Genomic DNA, 22567 nt, shown 5'->3' on the forward strand with positions numbered 1-22567 from the left:
AAAACATTATACATGTTACAATGAACACATACATGTCAACTAGAATACACTTGTCTTTTTTATCATTTCTTAAATTGTTGTAAAAAAATTTCAGATAAGTTAATTCTCTAGATTTTATGAATTCGTATCAAATTTAATACAACGATGTAAATAAAACTATGTGAATTGATTTATAATTTTCATTTTGGTAAATAAAGAAGTATTATTATATTGCATTATGCGATGGAAGAGCTTAGTACTTATTTTAAAGCAAATGTATTCGCTAATATTAGAATCTGATATTGTTCTACAAATCAACATTTGTGCATTATATTATCTCATCTTATTATCTGACGCAAATATTTGCTGCAATATGTTAAATGGTGTAATAATGGTGTATTATATATATATATATATATATATATATATATATATATATATATATATATATATATATATATATATATTATATAATGCACAAATATATATATATATTAGCGAATAATTTGCTTTATATATATGTAATAAAGAGATTAAATCCTTCAGATATATACAAAAAGATGGCAATCGTAAGTTAGAGTTCCAATCCCTCACCTAATAACTTCATTAAAAGTAATATAGCATCAATTTCTGAACTCAAATTCAAGCTTTAATAAGATGTTATACTTTTTAAGGTATCCTAAAAGTCGAGTAAAGAATTCCTTTTTCAACTTCACTAAATGTTGAGCAAACGAAACAGGATGATAGTTTCTGGAATTTCCTATTTAATATTTGTGTGAAACGTATTAGTGTTTTGTTCCTTAATACCTTTCCAGAGAAAATTCTTATTTTTAAAATATTCACTGTTTGTTAAAAGGCAATAATGTGTCATGTGCATTCTTTGATCAATCATAAGAAAAGCCCATCAATATCTGTTGAGGTTTTCCAATAAAATATTTGCAGAATTGTTCACAATTCTAATGTTGTGACTGGAGTTATTAATATTGATAGAATTGGACGTTTCTTTATATGTTACTTTTGCATTAGAACTAGACCAATTTGTTCAATGTTATTTACAAAAAAGAGATTTAAATATTTACTGGAAATAGTTCTATAAACAGCAACATCATCTATGAGGATTGTTTGTTATACAAAGTTTGTTTTGAAAGGTATGTTTAAAGTTGTCTCAATTGGTTGACTAGGGCAGGCAACAGAATGCACTGCGTCCCGCGTTGATATTATCTACGTCTGAGCGTCAGGTCGCGCTGTGGACAGGAAGAGGTGTTTTATATTTTATTTGGTCATAACTTAATTAAATAAAGTGATGACCAATTTTTATTTACTTCGTATCCTATTGCAGTTGTAATCGCTTTATGGTATTCGTTTGTAAATTTTGAAACTTTTGAATTTTTACGTTATTAAATGTAGCTTGCTTGTGATATAATTTCAGGGTTTTCCGCGACATAGGAGACCTGGAATTGGTACATTAGTTAAAAAGAACTGTCCACCTAACACTGTTCATCTAACACAGTTCTTGTCGACTGCTTCAAAAGGAGTATTCGGAGTCAAATTCTCACTTTCTCATGCTTTAGGACATTTTCTAAAGTAGATTAGTACTTACCTAATTAATCTAAATTCATAATTCTTAGTACAAAATCTACTTTTCAGACAATTTATTTACTATAAATGTAAAGAAATAGAAAATAATAAGCAATGTTTACACAGAACAGTTGATTACATTTGACAAGCTCATTCAATTAATATTACACAGCTTTAGAGTAATGGCAAGATGGCATGTTTTGCTGCTTTAAAGACCAATAGGACTAGCCCGGAAGAATTTACAAAATAAAAATAGGCCTATGTTCACCCTAGGGATCCTAGGAATGTCCATATAACATTTCAGTACAATCGGTTGCGTAGTTTACGCGTGAAAACGAAACAAACAAACAAAGGCACTTTCGCATTATTTTATATTATTATTAGGAGTAGGATTTCCAATTATATTTATGTTAAAAATTTTAAAAAATGTTTAAAACTTTTAACCTTAAGTTAATTTCATTTATGTGATATTTATATTAGAATCATCAACTGTAGTTTTATTTGCCGTTTTGAATTCAAATTCGACTATAAATATTATAATATTGAAAAAATAATAAAGAAATGATGTCTTAAAGAGGAATACCTATACAGCCCAATATCAAACATTAAAATATTATTTTTTATGTGATAACTGTCTTTACTGATACAGAAAGGGTTGAGTAAGGCTTAGGAACTTTAATTAGGGTTTTTATGAAAATAGCAAATCTTTCCCATTTAAATTTAGTCTTCTGTATGTTTAATAACAATTTTCTAATTTTTTATTTAGTTCTAGTTTATTAATATTGTATAATTTGGTAAAAACTATCAATATCATAAACGTTTTGGATTCTTAGAAAAGTGCGTTAGTAATATATTGTTTTAAAGTTTATTTCATCAATATGCGGTTTTATAACGTTTGAAGAGGTAAATTTTGCTTGGTTGTCTCATCACATATTCGTAAATAATGTGTGAATTAAAATTATCACTAGTGGTTGCAGTTGTGATCAAATGTTTTTGAAATTGATTTTCTTAGTAAATATAAATCTCGTCATCTGTTAAATATTTTAAATTATGATTTTTGAATTAAAAAATTAAAAATTTAGTATTATAAGTTTTGCAAATTATATCCTTATTCTTATTTACAAACCTATAACCTGCCTATGTAGAATTATTAATTTTTTAAGCCTACTAATAATGATAATTTATTATTGATAACAAACAAGTAATGCTAAAAGTATTAATAGTTAGTAATCGTATGAACTCAAACTATTTTTAAAAGCATACACTTATGTTTATCAATAAGCATCACAGTTGCAATATGATTCCACTTACACAATACTGTATGTAATATAATAGCAACTACCTGTGGGTCCGTAGCCTATTTTCTGCAGAATTATAGAAACGTATTTTTTTAGAATAATATACATATTCTTTTTAAATAGCATACAGAACACTCTAGAGAAAAGTAATAGCGACTGAAAAATATTCCAGTCTCCTGATCCATACCAGAATAGTTTCTAAGTGAAAAAAGTTGTATGAATAGTATCTAAATACTAAATAGAATTTCTCTACAATTTCTCCTGTACAATGTTCCAACGATTTCAGCAACACTTGAATTATTTTAGATCAATGTGGAGAAACTCGAAGGGTTGAAGTCCGTAAGCTTTCTTAGTGAAAGTACTTGTGATGTAATACGATGGAGTTCTATGATATTTTTAGAACGGAATTATTTTTATATCACGTATATCAGGTACACATTTATTTCACGTTTTGGGCTTGTAGGAGCACTTCGGGTTCAAAATAATTATATTTCAGACAGAAAATTTCGTTGTGCTTTTTATACACGATAAACAATATAAAATAAACCTTTAAACATACTTTTGCAATTAGGCTAAATTCAATACAGAACAGAAAAATCGGTGAACATGTTTATATTTCTAGTCACCAAAACCTATAAAGAACAAAGTTTTCATATGCTATTATATAGAATATTTATGTTTTGCTAAATAAATGCAATTAAAAAATAAGGAATATGGGTTTATTTTATTTTAGACCGTCTGATTGCCCAGATTTTAAACTTTGGTGACGTGCGATTAATTTAACATTACTTTAATGTCAACAACAACAAGGTCAACAACAACAACAAGGCAACAAGGTCAAGGACTTGTTGCTGGCCGGTCTGTGGGGGTGACGGGTGGCGGTGCTCATGGCGTGCTTGTGGTCGGGCTGTGTGTTTGAGAGAATGAATGTAGTAATAACGAGAAATTCTTTAAAAAGTAATCTGTTAATTTAAGCTTTAATTTAACTTTGTTTGAATTTTTCTACATATTAAGCTGATAAATTTTATTTTTAATTATTAAATAGTATGTATATATTTTGGTTAATTTTTAAGCATTTATTTTAATTTAAAATTTGTTATTAGTTAAGATCATTCACTGTACATATATCTGTATATTATGTGAGGTTGAGTGGTAGTAGAGAGGGCTAAATAGCCCTAACTCCGCCTCTTAAATAAAGGCATATTTCATTTCATTTCATTTTTAATGTATTGGATGTAAACTAGGTTCACGCACAGGGTTTACGTCCCATGTCGCACTTTTCCATTTTGTAATGTTGATATCAAAGAAATAAAGATTTCTGAAATGAGAAAATGAGTTTAAGAAATTTTTGTTTCTTAAAGTTTTTTAAAAAACGATTTTGTTTACATTGAATTGCATCTGGAGATGTTGTCTCTCAGAATTGTAATGAACGAAAGCGAACTATGATTAGTTATAACTGTTACTCTTAAAAAATGATTACAGACTAAAAGAAAATGGACTGTTGTGAAGTTCGTATTAGGAACTGTTGTTGGGGAGGGGGGGGCAGTGAGCCTTCCCATATCACTAGTAGGTACCGAGTTTAAGGTTAAGAACATTATTGGAGATCTCCAAATTCATGAGAATATTTATACGTATGGTTGTGATGCACATCCCAAAGATTCAAACATTACTTTTAATAAACACCAACCGAGTCACTAAAATTCCATCCTTAATGTAATGGAAGGAACTAGTTTCATTTCTTGTTTTTGTTGAAAAGAAAATTGTAGGAGGTATACATTTCTAAGATCTAAGTATATCTCCAGTAAAAAAAACACAAGCCCTTAACTCTCAAAAATACGTTATCGCCATCTCCAGAAGCCTAGGAAACACTGACAAACGCAGTGCATCCAAAGAGTTTTGTGATGGATCTTTTGTGCAGGATCGGAAACATTGTCTCCACTGAAGATAAGAATACGGTGATTGTCAGGAAGATGTTTAGTATAAAGTTATGCAAAAGTATCGGGACTATTATTCAGGACATACTTTTGTAATATGAGGTAAATAACATTTTCATTTCGGTGTGAATAAACCCCCAATCAAGATAATTTGTTAACAATTAATTATAATTGACATGTTTGCATTATTTGGTCTGTAAGATACTAATTATAATTTTATATCTGTATTAACAAACAATATTGCATAATTATAACCATTTTTACTACTTGAGAGTACCAATTTCCGAGCGGTCTGAGACGTCGGAAATGGATTATAGAGATATAGCGCGGTTTCAAATTCTGTCTGAGACCGTTGCACATTTTATCAATACCATAGACCCATAGACCTTGTCCTGTCTCGACTATCGCCCTTAATCTGTCTGATAATATCCTCGCACAGGTCAGCAGCCCATAAGGGCGGGCATAAAAAAGCTTAAAAGGGGATCGGCCTCTTCTTAATAAAATTAACCTATACTGATTAATTAATTTGAACATTAACTAATTTAAATCATTGTTAGACTGTTAAAAATTTCATTTAAATGTATCGTATCTTAAAATAAAACAAAACAGCACATTTTGGAAAACAAAATGAAATTATCCTAAATATATGTTTGTTGTTTGTTTCTTTATTATTTGCATATAATGTTTCCCAGTTCCTTTCATAACTATTTGTTTTATGGTTTCTTTAGATATTTATTAGAATGTCATTGTATATAATACATAATTCTTTGTATTACAAATATATGATATTTTATTTATTGTTTTAGAAATGTTAGTTTTAAATCATGTTTCTGCTATTAGATGTATTAAATAACGATAAAGCGAGTTAACAACCGGGTCCGCTTATCGTACTCTGCCCTAATAAGTATGATTCTGACAACAGTTTTCCTATTTCTTTGTCATTTACCATCATTATTGTTGAATTTAAGTTTTATCATTGTCGCTATTCTTTAGTTGGTGTAAGCATAATATTCTTTTTTTACGTAGTACCGTTTGTGCCTTACATAGGCTACAACTTTTCATCTGTTATCTAATAGAGTTTTCTGCGGATAATTAAATTGGTAACGTATTCAATTAAAAAAAACTGTTGTCTTTCTCTTTTTTTGGTGCTAGTAAGTAAATTTTTTTCTGCATAATAAACGTAAAAGTTGGTGTCGTAAAAGAAATTTTAAGTAGACTACTATTATTGCGTCAGAATGAACATAAAATAAATCATTTTACCTCGTAATGATAATTTAAATTCTGTTTATACTTCAAATGTTGTAGCAGCGGCCATCGACCTGCTACGTAGAATAATATGGCTAAATGAGTTTTAAATATTTGTAGCTCTCAAGCCGTTTAACTACAAGTTCCTTTTACAAGGTTTTTAAGAAACTTCAGACTTTTTATAACTTAACTGTTTACTGTTTTTGCAATTTTCTTTTTAAGCTTTTTTCTTTCGAAAAAACTAAAAATATTGTGAAGTAGGTAAAGTAAACATTTACCTCAGATGATAGTAATAATTAAATTTTTAGAATTTTTACTGTTATTTGTAGCTTTTTTGTTTTAAGATACATTGAAACACAGCACTAGCTCCACCGGAGGGAACCATACTTATTTACTTATTTAATAAATGTATGTAAATTGTTTTTTATTGTTGAAAATAAAAAGAATTACAAATGAACTTTATAGTAAATTAATTGAATCCTGGTTCATTACTGAGTTAGTTCTTTACAAAATTGTAACCAGTTCATGTTTTAAGATGTATTAGTAAAACGTATTCAAATATTAAAAGATCGAACACTAAGAAAGTAGAACCTACCAACCATTGCAAAATTTTACAATAAGGTTATGTTAATGAAACAAAATCGCATGAAACTGCAATGGTGAAAAAGAGATATTATATATTATGAGTGTTGTAAATTAATATCATAAACTTTTGTTCATACCTTTTATAAAATGCGTAAAACGCAAATTTAAAATCACATTTTAGTTAGGGGACCCTTTTATGATTAATATAACTTCAAAATATTATTTTTATAGACGGAAGGCTATTATTCTGCTAAACAATTTCATCCAAGTATGTAAGAAGGACACAAGAAAAGATATTGAATATACCTGTCACAATTTATCAGTTAATTCTACAAACTGAATGATTTTTAAAGAATTCCTGATTGGTGACTTCGTTATCCAATACGGGAGGAATGCTGACATTCGATACGTTTGACACACTCCTATGTTCAGATACATTCACCATATCATGTTCCTCTTGTAAGTGGCTTTAACCAAATGATTTGGTTATAGAATGTAAGCACTTTCAAAACTTTCAGCACATTGCAGTAGCGACGGCGATAAGCGTGTTATCGGTATTTACAGTAACCAAGGGATAATCCACCCGAGACTGCTCATAATATATCAATGTATAGCGATATGAAAGTATTTTTTATAATAATTTTAAAATTCATTGAACGTACGAAGTGACTAATAATTTTGTATTTTTTTAATAATAAACTGTGTACATTAGAACTGTTATGACTTTTGTAGCATTTACAATATTTAGAACAAATTTATATGAAAGGTTAATCTCAATTTATTTATCTAGAGCTGATACTCGTATTTTGATCCATAAGATTAGTAAGGAACTGTCAAACATTAATACTGTAATTTTTTATGTGTCGATACAGTTTTGAAGCGTTGAAAATGTCTGTGGTTTAACATTAGCTTTAACGATAGCTCTTGTTAAGAAAATACATAAATATTATCTGACTCTAATCATGTGAATTCCCTTTATCAAAAACCTCAATCAGAGTATTTGTATCGAGTTTTGTCAAACGCTCTAGTTTGTAATTAGACTAGTTAAAAGTACTTTTAGTGACATAAAGTGACGACTGTACGAGTGGTACACAAGTTCAAGTGTGGTTTATACATTTTAAAAAAGGTCGTGAAAGTGCCAAACGCGACGAGGGTTGTGGAAGCCCATAACGAGTCGAAGTGGTGATAACATTGGCAAAGTGCAGGACTTAGTAACAGAGTATAACCCATTAATTGTCGGAGAAATCATTGAGGATTTAGTATCCAGTGTTGGTTTATTTCTCAAATTGTGACCGCAAGGATGTTTCTGCAAAGTTTACCTTGAAATTACTTTGATCTGACCAAAATAAGCTCAAGTCTTGGCTACTTAAGATCCCATCTAGTATTCTGAAAATAACTAAAAAAATAACTGAAAATCGCGTAAAAATTAAAGGGCGCGGATTTAAAGATGTGGGCGATTATACAAAAAAAATGCCGCTCTGTGACATTTATAAGCTACAAATAGCGAATTTAAAATCTGCATACATCATGCAGTGGAAACGGCGGCGCTAGGTTTTTTTTTATATATGTCGTAATACATGGTTAAGAAATACTGGTCCAGATCCACTTGATATCAGCATTCAGCAACAAGTATAATAGCGATAAATGTCCAATCACCAATCCATGTCATTGCACCAGTCCTTAAAGCCTTTGAATTCACTAAAAGCGTATTCAGCCATCACTATGTTGAATGCGGATATTAAGAGAAATGTCTGATTCCCCAACCCATATGACTTGCACCAATCCTAAATCTCCTGACGTTCAACTAAATCGTCTTCTACCATCCCTGAGGTTGGGTGTGGAAATTGTGAGAAACGTCTAATCCCCAACACATATCATTGCACCAATCCTAAATCTGCTGACGTTCAACTAAATCGTCTTCGAATATCCCTGAGGCTGGTTGTGGAAATTGTGAGAAACGTCTAATCCCCAACACATATCATTGCACCAATCCTAAATCTCCTGACGTTCAACTAAATCGTCTTCGACTATCCCTGAGGCTGGTTGCGGAAATTGTGAGAAACGTCTAATCCCCAACACATATCACTGCACCAATTCTAAATCTGCTGACGTTCAACTAAATCGTCTTCGAATATCCCTGAGGCTGGTTGTGGAAATTGTGAGAAACGTCTAATCCCCAACACATATCACTGCATCAATTCTAAATCTCCTGACGTTCAACTAAATCGTCTTCGACTATCCCTGAGGCTGGTTGCGGAAATTGTGAGAAACGTCTAATCCCCAACACATATCATTGCACCAATCCTAAATCTCCTGACGTTCAACTAAATCGTCTTCGACTATCCCTGAGGCTGGTTGTGGAAATTGTGAGAAACGTCTAATCCCCAACACATATCATTGCACCAATTCTAAATCTCCTGACGTTCAACTAAATCGTCTTCGACTATCCCTGAGGCTGGTTGCGGAAATTGTGAGAAACGTCTAATCCCCAACACATATCATTGCACCAATCCTAAATCTCCTGACGTTCAACTAAATCGTCTTCAACCATCCCTGAGGTTAGGTGTGGGTATTGGGAGAAATCTCAATTTCTGTAACTCACCTCGTCTCGCTGAAATACGTCTAGAATCTCTTGATATTACATAACATAATTATCATTTTTAGGAGACGGCGATCCCCAGTTTACCTTACTCTGGGGAAAACCTGTACCGGGTAAGCATCTATACACCCATACCCATACTCATGTAACGAAGGCCATTGATAGTGGCTGTGAGGAATTCAACCTTCACATCGTGTTTACTACAGTAATTTCAATAAATGTGAATAAGTACTCTTACACGCAAGGACCGATGTTTTTCCAACCACACATATTGCATTTTTCGTACATGTTTATTGGATTACACTCCATCTTGATCAATACAACGTGTTATTTCGATAATCACCTTAATGTTATGAACGCTACTCAGCATATAATTTTAATAAATGTAGCTAATATTTAAATTCGTTTGACACTTAGTATTTTGTTCATATGTTAGGGGTGTCCTGAAGATTTTTGATAATGCAGTCAGTATCTGTTTCGATTAATTTTGTTAAATTTGAGCTATTTATAGTCACAGTCCTTTAAGATACATATTCCGAAGATATGTAAAATGGAAATTCATTAAATGGAGGAATTCAGACATTTAAGGAAATAATTTAAAAATAATGCACAAACAATGGCTGAAGTGATCAATATGACTTTGTGCATTGTAGGGACTATGACTGAAGGAAATAGGATTATATAAAATACATCTAATTTTTTTAAAGTTATACATATAGCAAATATGTGTGTCTTTACCAATAAACTATTTTGGACCGGGTTGCAATATTGCTTAAAATAAATACTTTTAATGTCAATTCATTTAAAATATTTTATTTCTGGAGTGATTTAAGTAATATAAACTTTATGAAAAGATAAAAGCTATTCATTGTATTTTTCAACTTCAGGAAAAGTTTTTTAATGGCATAACCATTACTATAAAATAAAATATTTATCTAACCAACCGCTTATTGGACAACATATTATCCGCAAGTGGAAGGTCCAGGTTCGTGACTTTATATTACAGTACTTTATAATCAAGTTATGTATAGAGAAAACGGCACGATGAAGTTTCTACCATAACATCAAAACTAAGTCGGATTCCCTTGTGATGGTTGACTCATTTTCTTCTATTGTTATTGTTTAATTCCTGAAAATAGCAGTTTAATTAAAGAATAAGCATACGTTAGGAGTTAGTATTCGATCCTAATTCCAACCAAATCCTTCAATTACTTTTCCTACTATTGATTATTTTTGTATATAATCTTTTCATATACCGGTTCCAAAAAGTTAAGTCTAGTAAATTCTGCGTTTTCATCACACAGTTCTTGGCTAGCTATTTAAAAGGTATTCATAATTTTAAATTATGAATTTAATCTATTATTTCTTATTCCTTAAAAACCTTTCTCATTAAAAATCATTTCAATCCATACATTTTAAGGGCTGTAATGGAATTGTATCCATGAATGAAATGATGAGCAAGCCTCGTTCTTGTCATTTTCAAGATGCCATCCCCAGGTCGGCCAAGGACACAGTTGTGTGTCTTGGACGGATATCCGGTAGATCGCGGTACTGTTCAGTATTGCATCATTATTACGCCACTGCTGACAGTGACGTCATACCGTGGTGAGCCTGGGTTCAGCAGGCCCTGTGGTAGAGAGGTGGCGTTCCCAACTTTCTTTTCCAATATTTATAACGAGGGGTCCCCGGCCGCGCGCCAGTCTGCCTGCTAGTGTAGTGTTCGTGCGGTGGTGTGCAGTGCCTTGCCTTTCCTTCACTTGCTGTCCGTTGCTTGGATTACTTTCACTTCCACACGGTAAGTCTTTTCTGTGCTTCATCATATTAATTTATAATAACAACATTTTTCATTTTTAAAATTGTTATAACCTTATTAATTTATTAAATACGAGTAAGGCGCTGTATTTTCTTTGTTATATACTAGTTTTAATGGGAATCGTATAAAATAGGAATAGGTTTTCTAGTCCTTATTTTTACAATATTAGTATTCACGAATTTTACGTATATATACATTACTAATAATAAACAAAATTGTTGATAACAAATTTCTTTTAAACATTACTTTCATTCTTAATTTCTTGGTGCATATAAAGTAAACATTTCTTATCGAGCACTTCCTTTATGAACATTTTTTTTTTCTGGCGGAACTAACCGATAACGCTGTAAGTCAAGGGCAGCCCGAGGACAGTCAAGGACGTAGAGCACCCCTGTGGAAAGTGAAACACCAGAAGGGACGGGTGGGCTGGGGGTAGGGACGGGGGAATGTGGGGCAGTGTATCCGGGACACCCCCCCTCCCCCGGCTGACCCGGTCGGTGAAAGCCTCTGACAGATAGTGTAGTGATGTGCCCGTGTGCGGACTAGACCTCTCGGCCGCACAGGTAGGCCCTCTCTCTCTCTAAATTCTGAATTATCACTATATCATCAGTTAGTTAACTTCTCAATTTAACTTCTAGACTTTGTTGATTACTTATGACATTTTCTAAATAATTTTATATTAAATCCTTTATTTTTACTAATTAAAATATATTAAATTCATAATACATTTTATTTTTTACATCCAGCAAACATTTGTTTCTTTTTGTCTTGTAACATTTATATAAATGAGAATTCCTATTTTAACCTTAATCTACCCCTTGTCTTGCTTGACCCACACTTCTACAAAGTTTCTACAAGCATATAAGTAAAATATTTTATGTAACTGACTTGTTTTAACTGTAAATTACATATAGCATTTCTAATGCAATATGAAATAGTTATTTTAAAATAGTAGGCAATGGGTGAAAGCTGATTACCATTTTCTAAAATAAAATATGGCAATTAGTGCTTCTTGTACCAAGTGTACCTTTATATATTTCTTGTTTAGGGTTTTTTTCTTGTATTACCATTTTTAAACTTGTGTCCACAATTAAATTCAAAAACTTTATGCAGTTTATATACAACAGTCTACTAAAGTTGATCGTTTCTAAATGTAAAAACGCGAAGAAAATTAAGTTTGCATTATGTTAAACCTGATTACTACTAGTCTTAAATTTTAAAACATATCTCACAGTAAAATTAAATTGTGACAAAATTTCCAAAACAAAATAATTGTAATCTTCCTTATTTACTATTAAAAAGTATTTTTTATCAAAGGGAAAGAAATTCTCTGAAAAGAACTGTATATGGATTTAATTAAATAATATCATATTTATTAACGATAATCATTCAAAAATGTTGATTGGTGTAACAGAAAAGCAAATACAATTTTGTAAGTGCCGGAAAGATTTTAAAGACATTTCTATAAAAATTGGTTAATATACTTTATTTATATTTGATTCTAGACAGAAGTACCTACGTTATATAAATTAATGTATACACTAAGGCTATTTAGTTTTATACAAAACTTAAAGCGAGCTCAGGAATTAAATGAAAGTATATTTTTGTAAATTAGGTTTTAATTCAAATACGAACTTGTTATTGTGTAAGTATTGAATATTAATCTCAGATTTGAAAGTGGTTTATTACAATAAAGCTTTATTACCAATTATTAAACTAACTAATTATAAAAGTGACCAAGGTATAAACTATAGTATTACGGTTCGTTTAATTCTTAATTGTTATAAATTGAAATACCAATTGGCGTCAAGTTATTAAATTGTATAGTAGGATTACGAAAATCAATTGAAAGGAGATTTTATGATGTCTTAAATAAAATGCAACATCATGCATACAATAGGTTACGTAATCAATGTTAAAGATACATTTCATAAGATAATAAAGCTGTACAAGGAAGCATTTGCGACGTATATGAAGCTTTATTTAGCTTAAGTTAGTATATATTTAAAATTAGCCCATTGTTTCAATTTCTCACCTACAGTGTGTGTAACTTGTAAGTAGATTTAATTAATCTATTTGCTACCTACACACATCATACACAGTATGTTATGTTTAATGCTATTTAAAACTGTTAATAATTCTTGATCATTATCTTTGTTCACGATATTAGACAATGATTAATTCACCGAACGCATGATAGCTAGTAGTAAATACATCATGATTAAAGTAAATGTATAATCAACTGAACTAATCATCTTAAAACTAAGTGTTGTCTGTAAATCGGCCGAGTAAAATAAAAACAAACGTCCGTTTCATAAAATTTGTGTAACTAAGTTTACAAAATTAATGGAATTTTAATTGGCACGATTAAACAAATGCATTTTAATAACGTTACTCTATATTTTGTTATAGTTTTTACTAAACGTTAACATCAATTATGAAGACGTAGATGGGAGAAACAATAACAATCTTCATCTTTATCTTTATGACCATATGAACTTTGTGAGGCATTTACACACGAAATCATAAAAAATTATATTCTTGATGAGCTGTGAATCTGTCTCTTTCCAATCAGACTAATCTGTCTTAGAGGGCACGCAGGTTTATTCTCAACTATACTAAATGAAAGATAACGTAACAAACAATGGGGGAGTTAACATCGCGTCAGATAGCACTAGTACTGTTGATCCTGTAATGTGTGGATATTTTCATCCATCACTATAGTACGGGCATTGCCACGCTTCGAACAGCAAACACTGTACAGTTAACCTTGTATTGCTTCATGATTTGTCATTCATGGCAGTGACAAAGTTTTACAACAAATTTTAAGAGCATTCTTGAAATCCAACAGAAATATTAATATAATCGTGTTTTTAATTTTCAACGAAAAACTTTTGTACGCATTTCACATTTAAATTACTCGAAGTAAGACGTTACTATAAATTATGCATTTCAAAATTCGTACAACATTGAAAAAAACAAGCTCCAATTTAAAATTAAAACTTAAATGAGTGTTAATTGTGTGGATTGCGTGTTATATTATGTAGGTACTCATATTTATTGGGCTATTCCTTTTATTACTTTAACACAAAACAAAATGTCTGAAATGTGACTGAAAATGTCCTGAAAAACCGAAAACGCTGAAAACATGACAATTATTACAGTACACACATGTACTTTAGTTAAAATGTATTTGCAAGTTTTTCAATAAAAAGTCCATTAGTTAATATGAATTAAACCTAAAGAGCAATCATAAAGGAAACATTAATACAGGATAGTAATGGATCTGTCAGTAGTCCGTATGTCTGTATTACTAGTTAACAAGGTACAAAGTTAATTTCATGTAAGAGATAACCGTTAAAGTCAATAACCTAAGTGGATGGCCGGACAAACATAGTAACTGGGTGTTAAACAATAGCCGCTACACAGTCGGAGCCTCTGGCGGTGTGACTGCCCTCCGTCTTATCAGCTTGTAACACTTGTTATCAGTGGGGAGAAAGTTGCAAGTGAAACCACTGTCTAGACCACTTCTGATAGTACTAATGTCGTATGATAGCAAATGAGTTATCTCAAGTAAAAGCGCGCTCTAATAGTTAAACTGAGTTAGTTAAAAACCTATTGTTATGGTTCACTATTGGTAACTGATTTTATAATGTTTCTACAGTTACTTGCACACAGTATTTGGATAGACGTTTGTGGTTATATTTAAGTCTGGAGAAAGCTTAATTGTAAAATAAAATGGTTCATTATTACATTTAATATTTTTGTTTTAAGTTGCACAATATTCTAAAGAATATATAAGTGCAAACTTACTATGCCCGTCCCAATTTTAAATATGATTTAAAGTTTAATTAATGTAGGACAAATTAAATTAAAGTTTTTCTATAATAACTTTAAATTTAAGTATATACGGTTTGATACATTTTACGTTATTTTTTGAAATGAATCCCATTTCTTTTATTCATAAAGAGATTAGCTTAGTCTATAGAATTAAAATAACAAAATCGTTATTTAGACAAGCAGAGAGTGAAGTCTAATTAATACGACTTTGAGAAATCAAGCTCAGTTTTAGAAATTACTAAGAAAGCAGTAATTTCTAAAACTGCTTTGGATTTGCAACAAAGCAAATTTTTAACGTGAATATTTAAATATTTTAAAGACAAAACAGGGAAGGAATACTCTACACTACTTGTTGCCTAACTGGCTTCGCTGGGGTTGCATGGGAAACATTTCTAGTATATAACTCATTTCATTTTAGAGATGTTCTGCTTAAAAATGGATAGAAGACCAATCTGAAAAAGTGCCTACATCCATCCAGCAGACAAAAAAGACATTTTGTCAGCGAACTGCGTGGTAGGCTTCAATGAAGCTTAGCCAAATTCAACAGTTGCATATGAAAAATCATAGCACTCATTCTTGTCTATGTAGAAATGAATTTTCATGCACAATTTAAAGTCTAAAGATGACATATTTTTCAAGGTATCTTGCTACATTATACATTCACATATTAGTTCATTGGGTTCGGTGTCACAACAGTGTTTAAATAATAAAAGTTCGGTGCAGAAGTTGACTTTATACAAAAGAGATTAATGTAAAATATAAATATGATAAAGTATTAAAGAGTTTAATATATTCGTTTTAAACTTGTGTGTCGCTAGAGCTGTTTAAAGTGTTATGGCAAGTTATTTTGTTATTGTTAAAGTTATTTGTACCCATGAAAATTAAAATTACATGATATACAGTTTTGAGGAATGTAATTCGGTACACCCTGAAGAGGGGCCAGCACTAGAAAAGACTAACTGTTCTTTAAGCTTAAAATGACGTAATAGAAGTTACGAATAGAAATTTAGTTCTCGTCTTCTAGTGGTTAATTTTTGAAACCAATGTGTAATAAAATATAAAAGTGCCAGAAAAATCAACCTGAGAAATTATTTTTTCTCAGTTTGTATATTGTTGTTATTGTACTCTTATTTGTAGTATTTCTTAAAAATGAACTTTTTTATAGACATTAGTGTTATAAACCACGCCAGCTGTTTTGAAGGTGTTACAACTCTTGTAGTCTTCAGCTACATCTATCTAAAATTTCCTAACCAGTTTGTAACATACTGCCTATTGGTTAGAGTAGTAGGTTCGAGCAGCTATGTTGTCAGGTTTGACGTTTGGTGATAGCGATAATGAGTGATTGATTCTAGCTTGTGGTTCAGGTGTGACAGTCTAATCAGTGAGGACCTCAATACCAACTGGCTTTTAGTATCGTTCATCTCCTGTACAAGTCCTTCATATAATTCAACACCGCCTAAATTGATCATAATATAGAGATGCCATTGGGTCTGATCTCAAAAGAAATCTATCAAACCATCAAAATTCCAAATAATTCAAATTAATAAATAAAATAAATTCCCAAACTTTTATATCATACTGCATATGAACTGACGTTTTTGTGACAATTCCTAGACTAATTTTCTTGTTGTTTCTCAACACGATAAAATTATAAATAACAAATATGTGTTTGAATTTACTTATCATGCAATGCCTGAAAACTTCTATCAAATAATGATTTTAAAAAGTGTCCAAGTTTGCAAAAAGGCTCTTAATATTAGGATGAGTTCAATTTTTAAAGATTCTTGTTGTAAAAATAAATTAAACGAAAACGGAAATAAAATGTTAATTTTTTAATGTGTAAACATTTTAAATGATTATTCTTAAAGAAGCCTTATTAAAAGGTTGAGAACAGTGCAAATTGGGCAACAGATTTAAACCATAATGAAGTTAATGAGAGGTAATTAATTTTGGGGTAAATGAGCTTTTGAGATAGTAAAAGTTTACAAATAGACTGCTGTTTTAAAGAATGACTCCTCATAAGTGCGAACTTGAAAGACAGATCTTGGACGATAGTACTGAAATTGCTATATAATTACTTCATGGATATAATACATCCGTTTTTAAGTATACATGTGAACTAGTGTATCGTGAGGTTCAAAATATAATCTTCTTTTCACTTTTAATATCATGAAAATATAAAATATTCTTTAATTAATGTATTCATGTACATTATTTAAATACCTCACAGAAAGTGCATATTCTTTACGTATTCGTAAATATATTATACTACCAGAAATTCAACCATAAATTTAGAAAAAATGTTTTTGTTCATTTGTATTTGAAATACTAGCTATTTTTATTAGTCTTAAATATCTATTCAGTAAAAAACATTTAATAACATATTATGACGTCTTAATTACCTGTTTAAGTGTATAAAAGTGATTCTAAATTACGAAAATGTCCAAGAATGATTTGGAGTAAAAATCATTCGCTCATATCTGGCGTTGGAGTAAAATGATTGCGATACATAAACTTTACTGGGTAGGATAACTGTTATAGTGGGTGGAACTCTCTGTGTTAAAAGTTTTTGCAAACCTTAAGGTGACGGAGTAGTGTTTCAATGTTTAACTGGAAAAGGCTGGATCAGAGGTAGTCTCCCTTCTATCAAAGACTGCAATTGTGCTCTTTATCTCTTCAAGGTGGATGTAATGTGGGTTATCGACAGGGTCACCAACCTGACTCATTCTGAATATTCCATCACTCCGGAAACAAGAGCAAAGATCCCTTTATGACTAAGTGCAATAACAGGATTCACAGGTTTTTATTCTAAGTGAACAATAAGTGGGGTAAAAGCATTGGAGTCAACGGCCTCAGGGGGTTGGCTTACTTCAGTTACTCGGAATCCACGCTGCGTCACTATTACATGAGAGCGACAACATTTCAAATCAATGTTAAATAATTGGAGCATTCTTAGTAGGCGACAGAAGCAAAGCTTTGGCAGTGTGCGTTACAAGTTTCTATCTTATCACTGCACTCGCTCGCAAAGTGAAGCTGCCGTCGTCCATATAGAACGCGACCCACCACATGGGTTAATTATATCTGTGGAAAGATTCATTGCTACGGTACAAAAGCATAATTCATTATGGATCATGCGTCACATATACTATGATAATGAGCTAATGAACGGGAGATTACCGTCGAAAGTCGCAGAGGAAATGAATAGAAATGGAACAAGGAATTTGTGATTTCTTAAATTTTAAGGTGACCCCTAAAATCGTTTTCAAATTTAAAAAAAATATATTTTATTAAAAATCTACAAAAACCCGTAACAAAATTTCCACAAACTGTTTCTTTGTAAAAGTGCAGTTCAAATTTTACTTACACAAATTTAAACTAATTTAACGGATAAATCTTTATGTTATGATGGGCTGTTGGTGTGAGAGAAGATTTTTGAGAAAATTCCAGGAAAAAATATGTCTAATTTTCGTTGCTTTTTTTCTTAGTTTGTTTTCTTGAGGTCCCAACAACGTGATCTGGATGACATTCCAGACCGATGAATGTCAATACGTCCGTCATACATTCTAGATCCCTAGTAATGTAGTGAAGAAGGCTTTCATTATCTGAACAGTATTATGGATGTTGATTGTAATAGGAAATGATAAAAGGTTGGACTTGAAGAGACTTTCGCAGGAGCACTCAACAACAATTCTGACTCTAAACAATCGGTAGTTGCAATTATCTTTAAATAATGTTTATCCACATCATCCTTTGTCTTTTCTTTTCAAACACTCGTATGACAACACCGAACTATCTAAAAGCAAGTGAACCTGATTTTTTCGAGAATATTTCGCCCGCAATGCAGTTCTAGTAGAACACAATAATGGCGGTCCAAGTGTTCCACTGGTAACACTTCTATCGCTCTTGTCTCATCGCTTCTGTCGCTCACGTAGGAAGGGGACCTGACGGACCGTTGTTCAATCACGGAGTCGGCAATCCAGTTGTTTAATATAGACATCTACAGTAGAGACGTAGAGCATCGGTCTGTCAGCTCAGGCAGTGCCTCACCACTCCGGTCAGATGGGTGTCGAGTACACATGTGCCACTTTCCGCTGAGAAAGCGTATACATTTACATGAATAAACACGCTGCTTGTCTCTATCTCTGAACAAGTGTAATAGTGGAATCAAAATATTTTTGTAATCAGTTAAAAAAAATAAGATTCCGTTTCTTAACCATTTAATAGGCGTAATTTTAAAACACCTATTGTTTTGTCTAATAGATTTATAAACACATTGTTCTAGGAAAGTATACTGAAGTAACTAATAACAACAATGATGAATAACCTTGTGTTGAGTTGAATAAACTAAATCTTTTATTGTTTAACGTGTAAAGGCTTCACTTCATCCCTCCACCGACGCAAGTGAAGAATCCAGCAGAAAAATGTCCAGCAGGTAGACTGCTTCCGACCGGTTAACCCTATCTATAAAAGATCAAATTTCGGTCGATGAATTATTGAAAGCGCGTGAGGAGGGTGGCCAAGCCGAACCACCCTTAGTGGTCACTGCCCAGCATGCCACTACGCGGTTTGAAAGGAAATCAAATTAATTTTGTTCAAAATTTCGATGATGAAGTTTATATTTATAGGCGAAGTTGGTGTAGGAAATTCGATTAAGCTCCGGAAACTAAGGTTTGAGTTGAGCCGTAAAAGTTAATTTCCATTACTCTACAAAATAAAAAAGTCAAGTAAAATATCTTTATAACCCACAAGACTGAGCATTCGAGTAAATACTAAAAACAATTTTGTTATGTTGTTAACTCCACTTATAGGGTTATCTATATATATCAATGTAATGAAATATATAATGTAATATATATTAAAAGATCCACATGTGTATATCTAATATTGTTTATTATTTATTTAGAGGTTAATGTACACTGATGATGGTTAAAAACCGAAACACGTGTATGTAATAAAAAGATTTTTAAAAGGTTTTTAGTTACTTTCATTACATTAATAACTAAAACAATGTTTATTTTACGTTAATTAAATCTTTCTTTTCGTTATAGACTGTACAGTATTTGGTGTTGTTATTATTTTAGAATCAGAAATGGGCGTTAAAAAGAATAGGTCAATGAAAAATACAAAAAGTAATATGCTATGAGATTTATTATGTATGATTAATATGTATGAGATTTTTGTGTTAATTAAATCCATTGCCCGTTTTACTGTCTTCAAAGATCATGCTTTACTCCAGCACTCCAAAAGTAAAATTTTTGTAATTTTCTTAAAATTAACCAGAAGCATAGCTGCTGACATAAAATTATCATTTTCTATCCCGCCCAGTTATTTCCAAAACCTATCTGCGTGGCTTTATTTGGAAGAAATAAATACCAGGCGTAGCTAACAAGCAATTTAAATACTTCAAAAGAATAAACAACTCTTGTAAAAAGTCTTTGTTTGAAATGTTTTTCAGGCATCCACTAAGTATAGAAAAGGTAGTGAATGATTCATGAAAAACACAGCTGGCATTCTTAACTCAGACCATCATTCTAACTGTAACACAAACGAAACGTGCACAAGAAATAAGATGTTGAACTAGATTCTCAAATGATAAAGATGTTGGCCTGTCAGAACAGGTCCATGAAGTACTCTTAGCAGCCGTATCAATGAGAGTGAGAGTGGCCTCCGGGTCAGAGTCCTGTACAGTGAAGTGGTGAGATACCGAGTGTGGTGTATAAAGAGCTCAATGCCAAGACGTCAATGGGAGCCGTTAAGTAAAAGGGAAGGTAACGCGGAAGGGCTGTCAGGTGGATCGCTGCCGGATATCGGAAGGAGGTTAATGAAAGAGTCGACCCACAGCCGCCAGCCGCTCTCCTTCCTCGTCCTTGCTTGCGCCTCCTCAAATATTATCGATGGTAGAAAGTAATACCGTCAATTTACATCTTGATATATTGTTGGAAAGTGGAACCATAAAATGGAGGACACCCCAAGACCACACGGACAACCGTGCCGAATTATACATGTTAATTATTTGTGAACCTGTGGTGCCACACACATTTACTGAAGCTACGTTGAAAATATATGTGATACGGTGAAAATATTTATATTATGATGTTTGAAAATGTTCCACTTAAAGAATATAAGAATATAATGTCGTACATTAATTTATTTTATAACACAATTTGTAGACCTGCTCGTTGTTTGTGTACGCGAATATAAATTTAATTTGCTAATGCAGAATAAAGTACCACGCGCTTACTGTATCTAGATTGGGAAAGAAGTTATAGACATCAGTAAATAAAATAGCTCAACTTTCGTTTGGCAAAACAACATCCTTTCTTATTTCTGAATTCACGAAGAGACTTTAACTATAGGTAAGACTGATGCCCTAAGACAACCACACAGTAGTCACAACGGGTGAGTTTCCAAGGAAAACGTGTTAGACATTCAAGCATTACAACAAATACAAATTTAACGAATTTCTTTATTTGAGATCATTTGTTATAAAAATTAATGTGGTATTAATTGCTATAACCAGCAAGTGAATTTCTATCTCGATAAAATACGTTATATTTAATGAAACGCAATTACCATTACAGTTATAGACTAAGTGTTTAATAGCCGGCTGTAGTTAAATTTAAGTTTTATTACTTAAGAAAAATGCTAAATCTTGAACAATTTTAACCCCTTATTTATGGTCGTAGAATAATGGGTGATATGTAATTTTAGATATACAATCAGTCCGCATCCTAACTCTTTTTAGTGTTTTCCGGAAATGCGTACCTATTAGGTATTTACACGATGAAGTACAAAAAAAGTTATTGTTATTTCTGAATAGCTAATAGAAATAATAACATATTTAATAAGTCCTACATCATTGTATTTGCCTTTTTTAAGGTGTATGTAGCCCCAAAAAGCACGCAGATATCCAAGTTTACTGAAATTCGTTGATACAGTGAACATTTATTTATCAATTGAGTCTGAAGGTAAATATATTGAAAACAAAATTTACATTACATTTTAGAATGAATAAGTGAGCTAATTGTCATGGTAGCCGGCTCAGTCAATTCCTTTATATATATATAAAGCTATATATTTGATATAAGAAAACTATTTGAGTAATATTAGCGCCAAAGAATCATCGGTCGCTTGGAGAAATTATCTATACCGTACTCAATAGGAAATTCTTAAATTATACCTTTGTCCAAGTACTTAAAACACTACTGGATGTAAGTTGTATTTAATTCGAGGAAGTGAGATTTAATCATACAAAACCCAGAAGCTGGGAGCACTACCGGAAAATACAAGAATTTACTATAATTTATTACCGTCTTTTTTACAGGTAAGCGTACTGTCCATCAATAGCCTTGCAAATTTGTTACTTGAAAGATATTCAGTAGCCTCCAACAAACTCAGCTTTGTTGCTCCCCAAATCAATTGGCGACGAGTTCTTTCAGATACAAAGAAATAAAAGCTAAACATTTGACACAATCTATAGTAGTTTAACAGTTTTTTTAGTTTTACACCTGTTGGTAATATTGACCTATGTAAAATAAACGATGCTTTGTAATGGAATGAAATAGACCTAATGGTCATTTGTCATATCTTGTACTCGTGTAAACAAAACTGGTATATGTCGCTTTGTATACGATGTTGGTTGTTGACTAATCAGCTTGATCTCGTGTGATTCCATATAGAATGTAATTACAATTTT

General features: G+C 31.7%; 1 protein-coding gene across 1 annotated transcript in view; it reads left to right on the top strand.

The window, feature by feature from the left end:
* The first annotated feature begins 11511 nt into the window (after positions 1-11511).
* Positions 11512-22567, top strand: part of LOC124362834 — a 46853-nt gene continuing 35797 nt past the window's right edge. The window contains exon 1 of the mRNA XM_046817681.1: positions 11512-11594. The gene's annotated coding sequence lies outside the window, so the exon portion shown is untranslated. The remainder of the gene's footprint in view (positions 11595-22567) is intronic.

Source organism: Homalodisca vitripennis, chromosome 5 (genome assembly GCF_021130785.1).
Source record: "Homalodisca vitripennis isolate AUS2020 chromosome 5, UT_GWSS_2.1, whole genome shotgun sequence".
Taxonomy (NCBI): Eukaryota; Metazoa; Arthropoda; class Insecta; order Hemiptera; family Cicadellidae; genus Homalodisca; species Homalodisca vitripennis.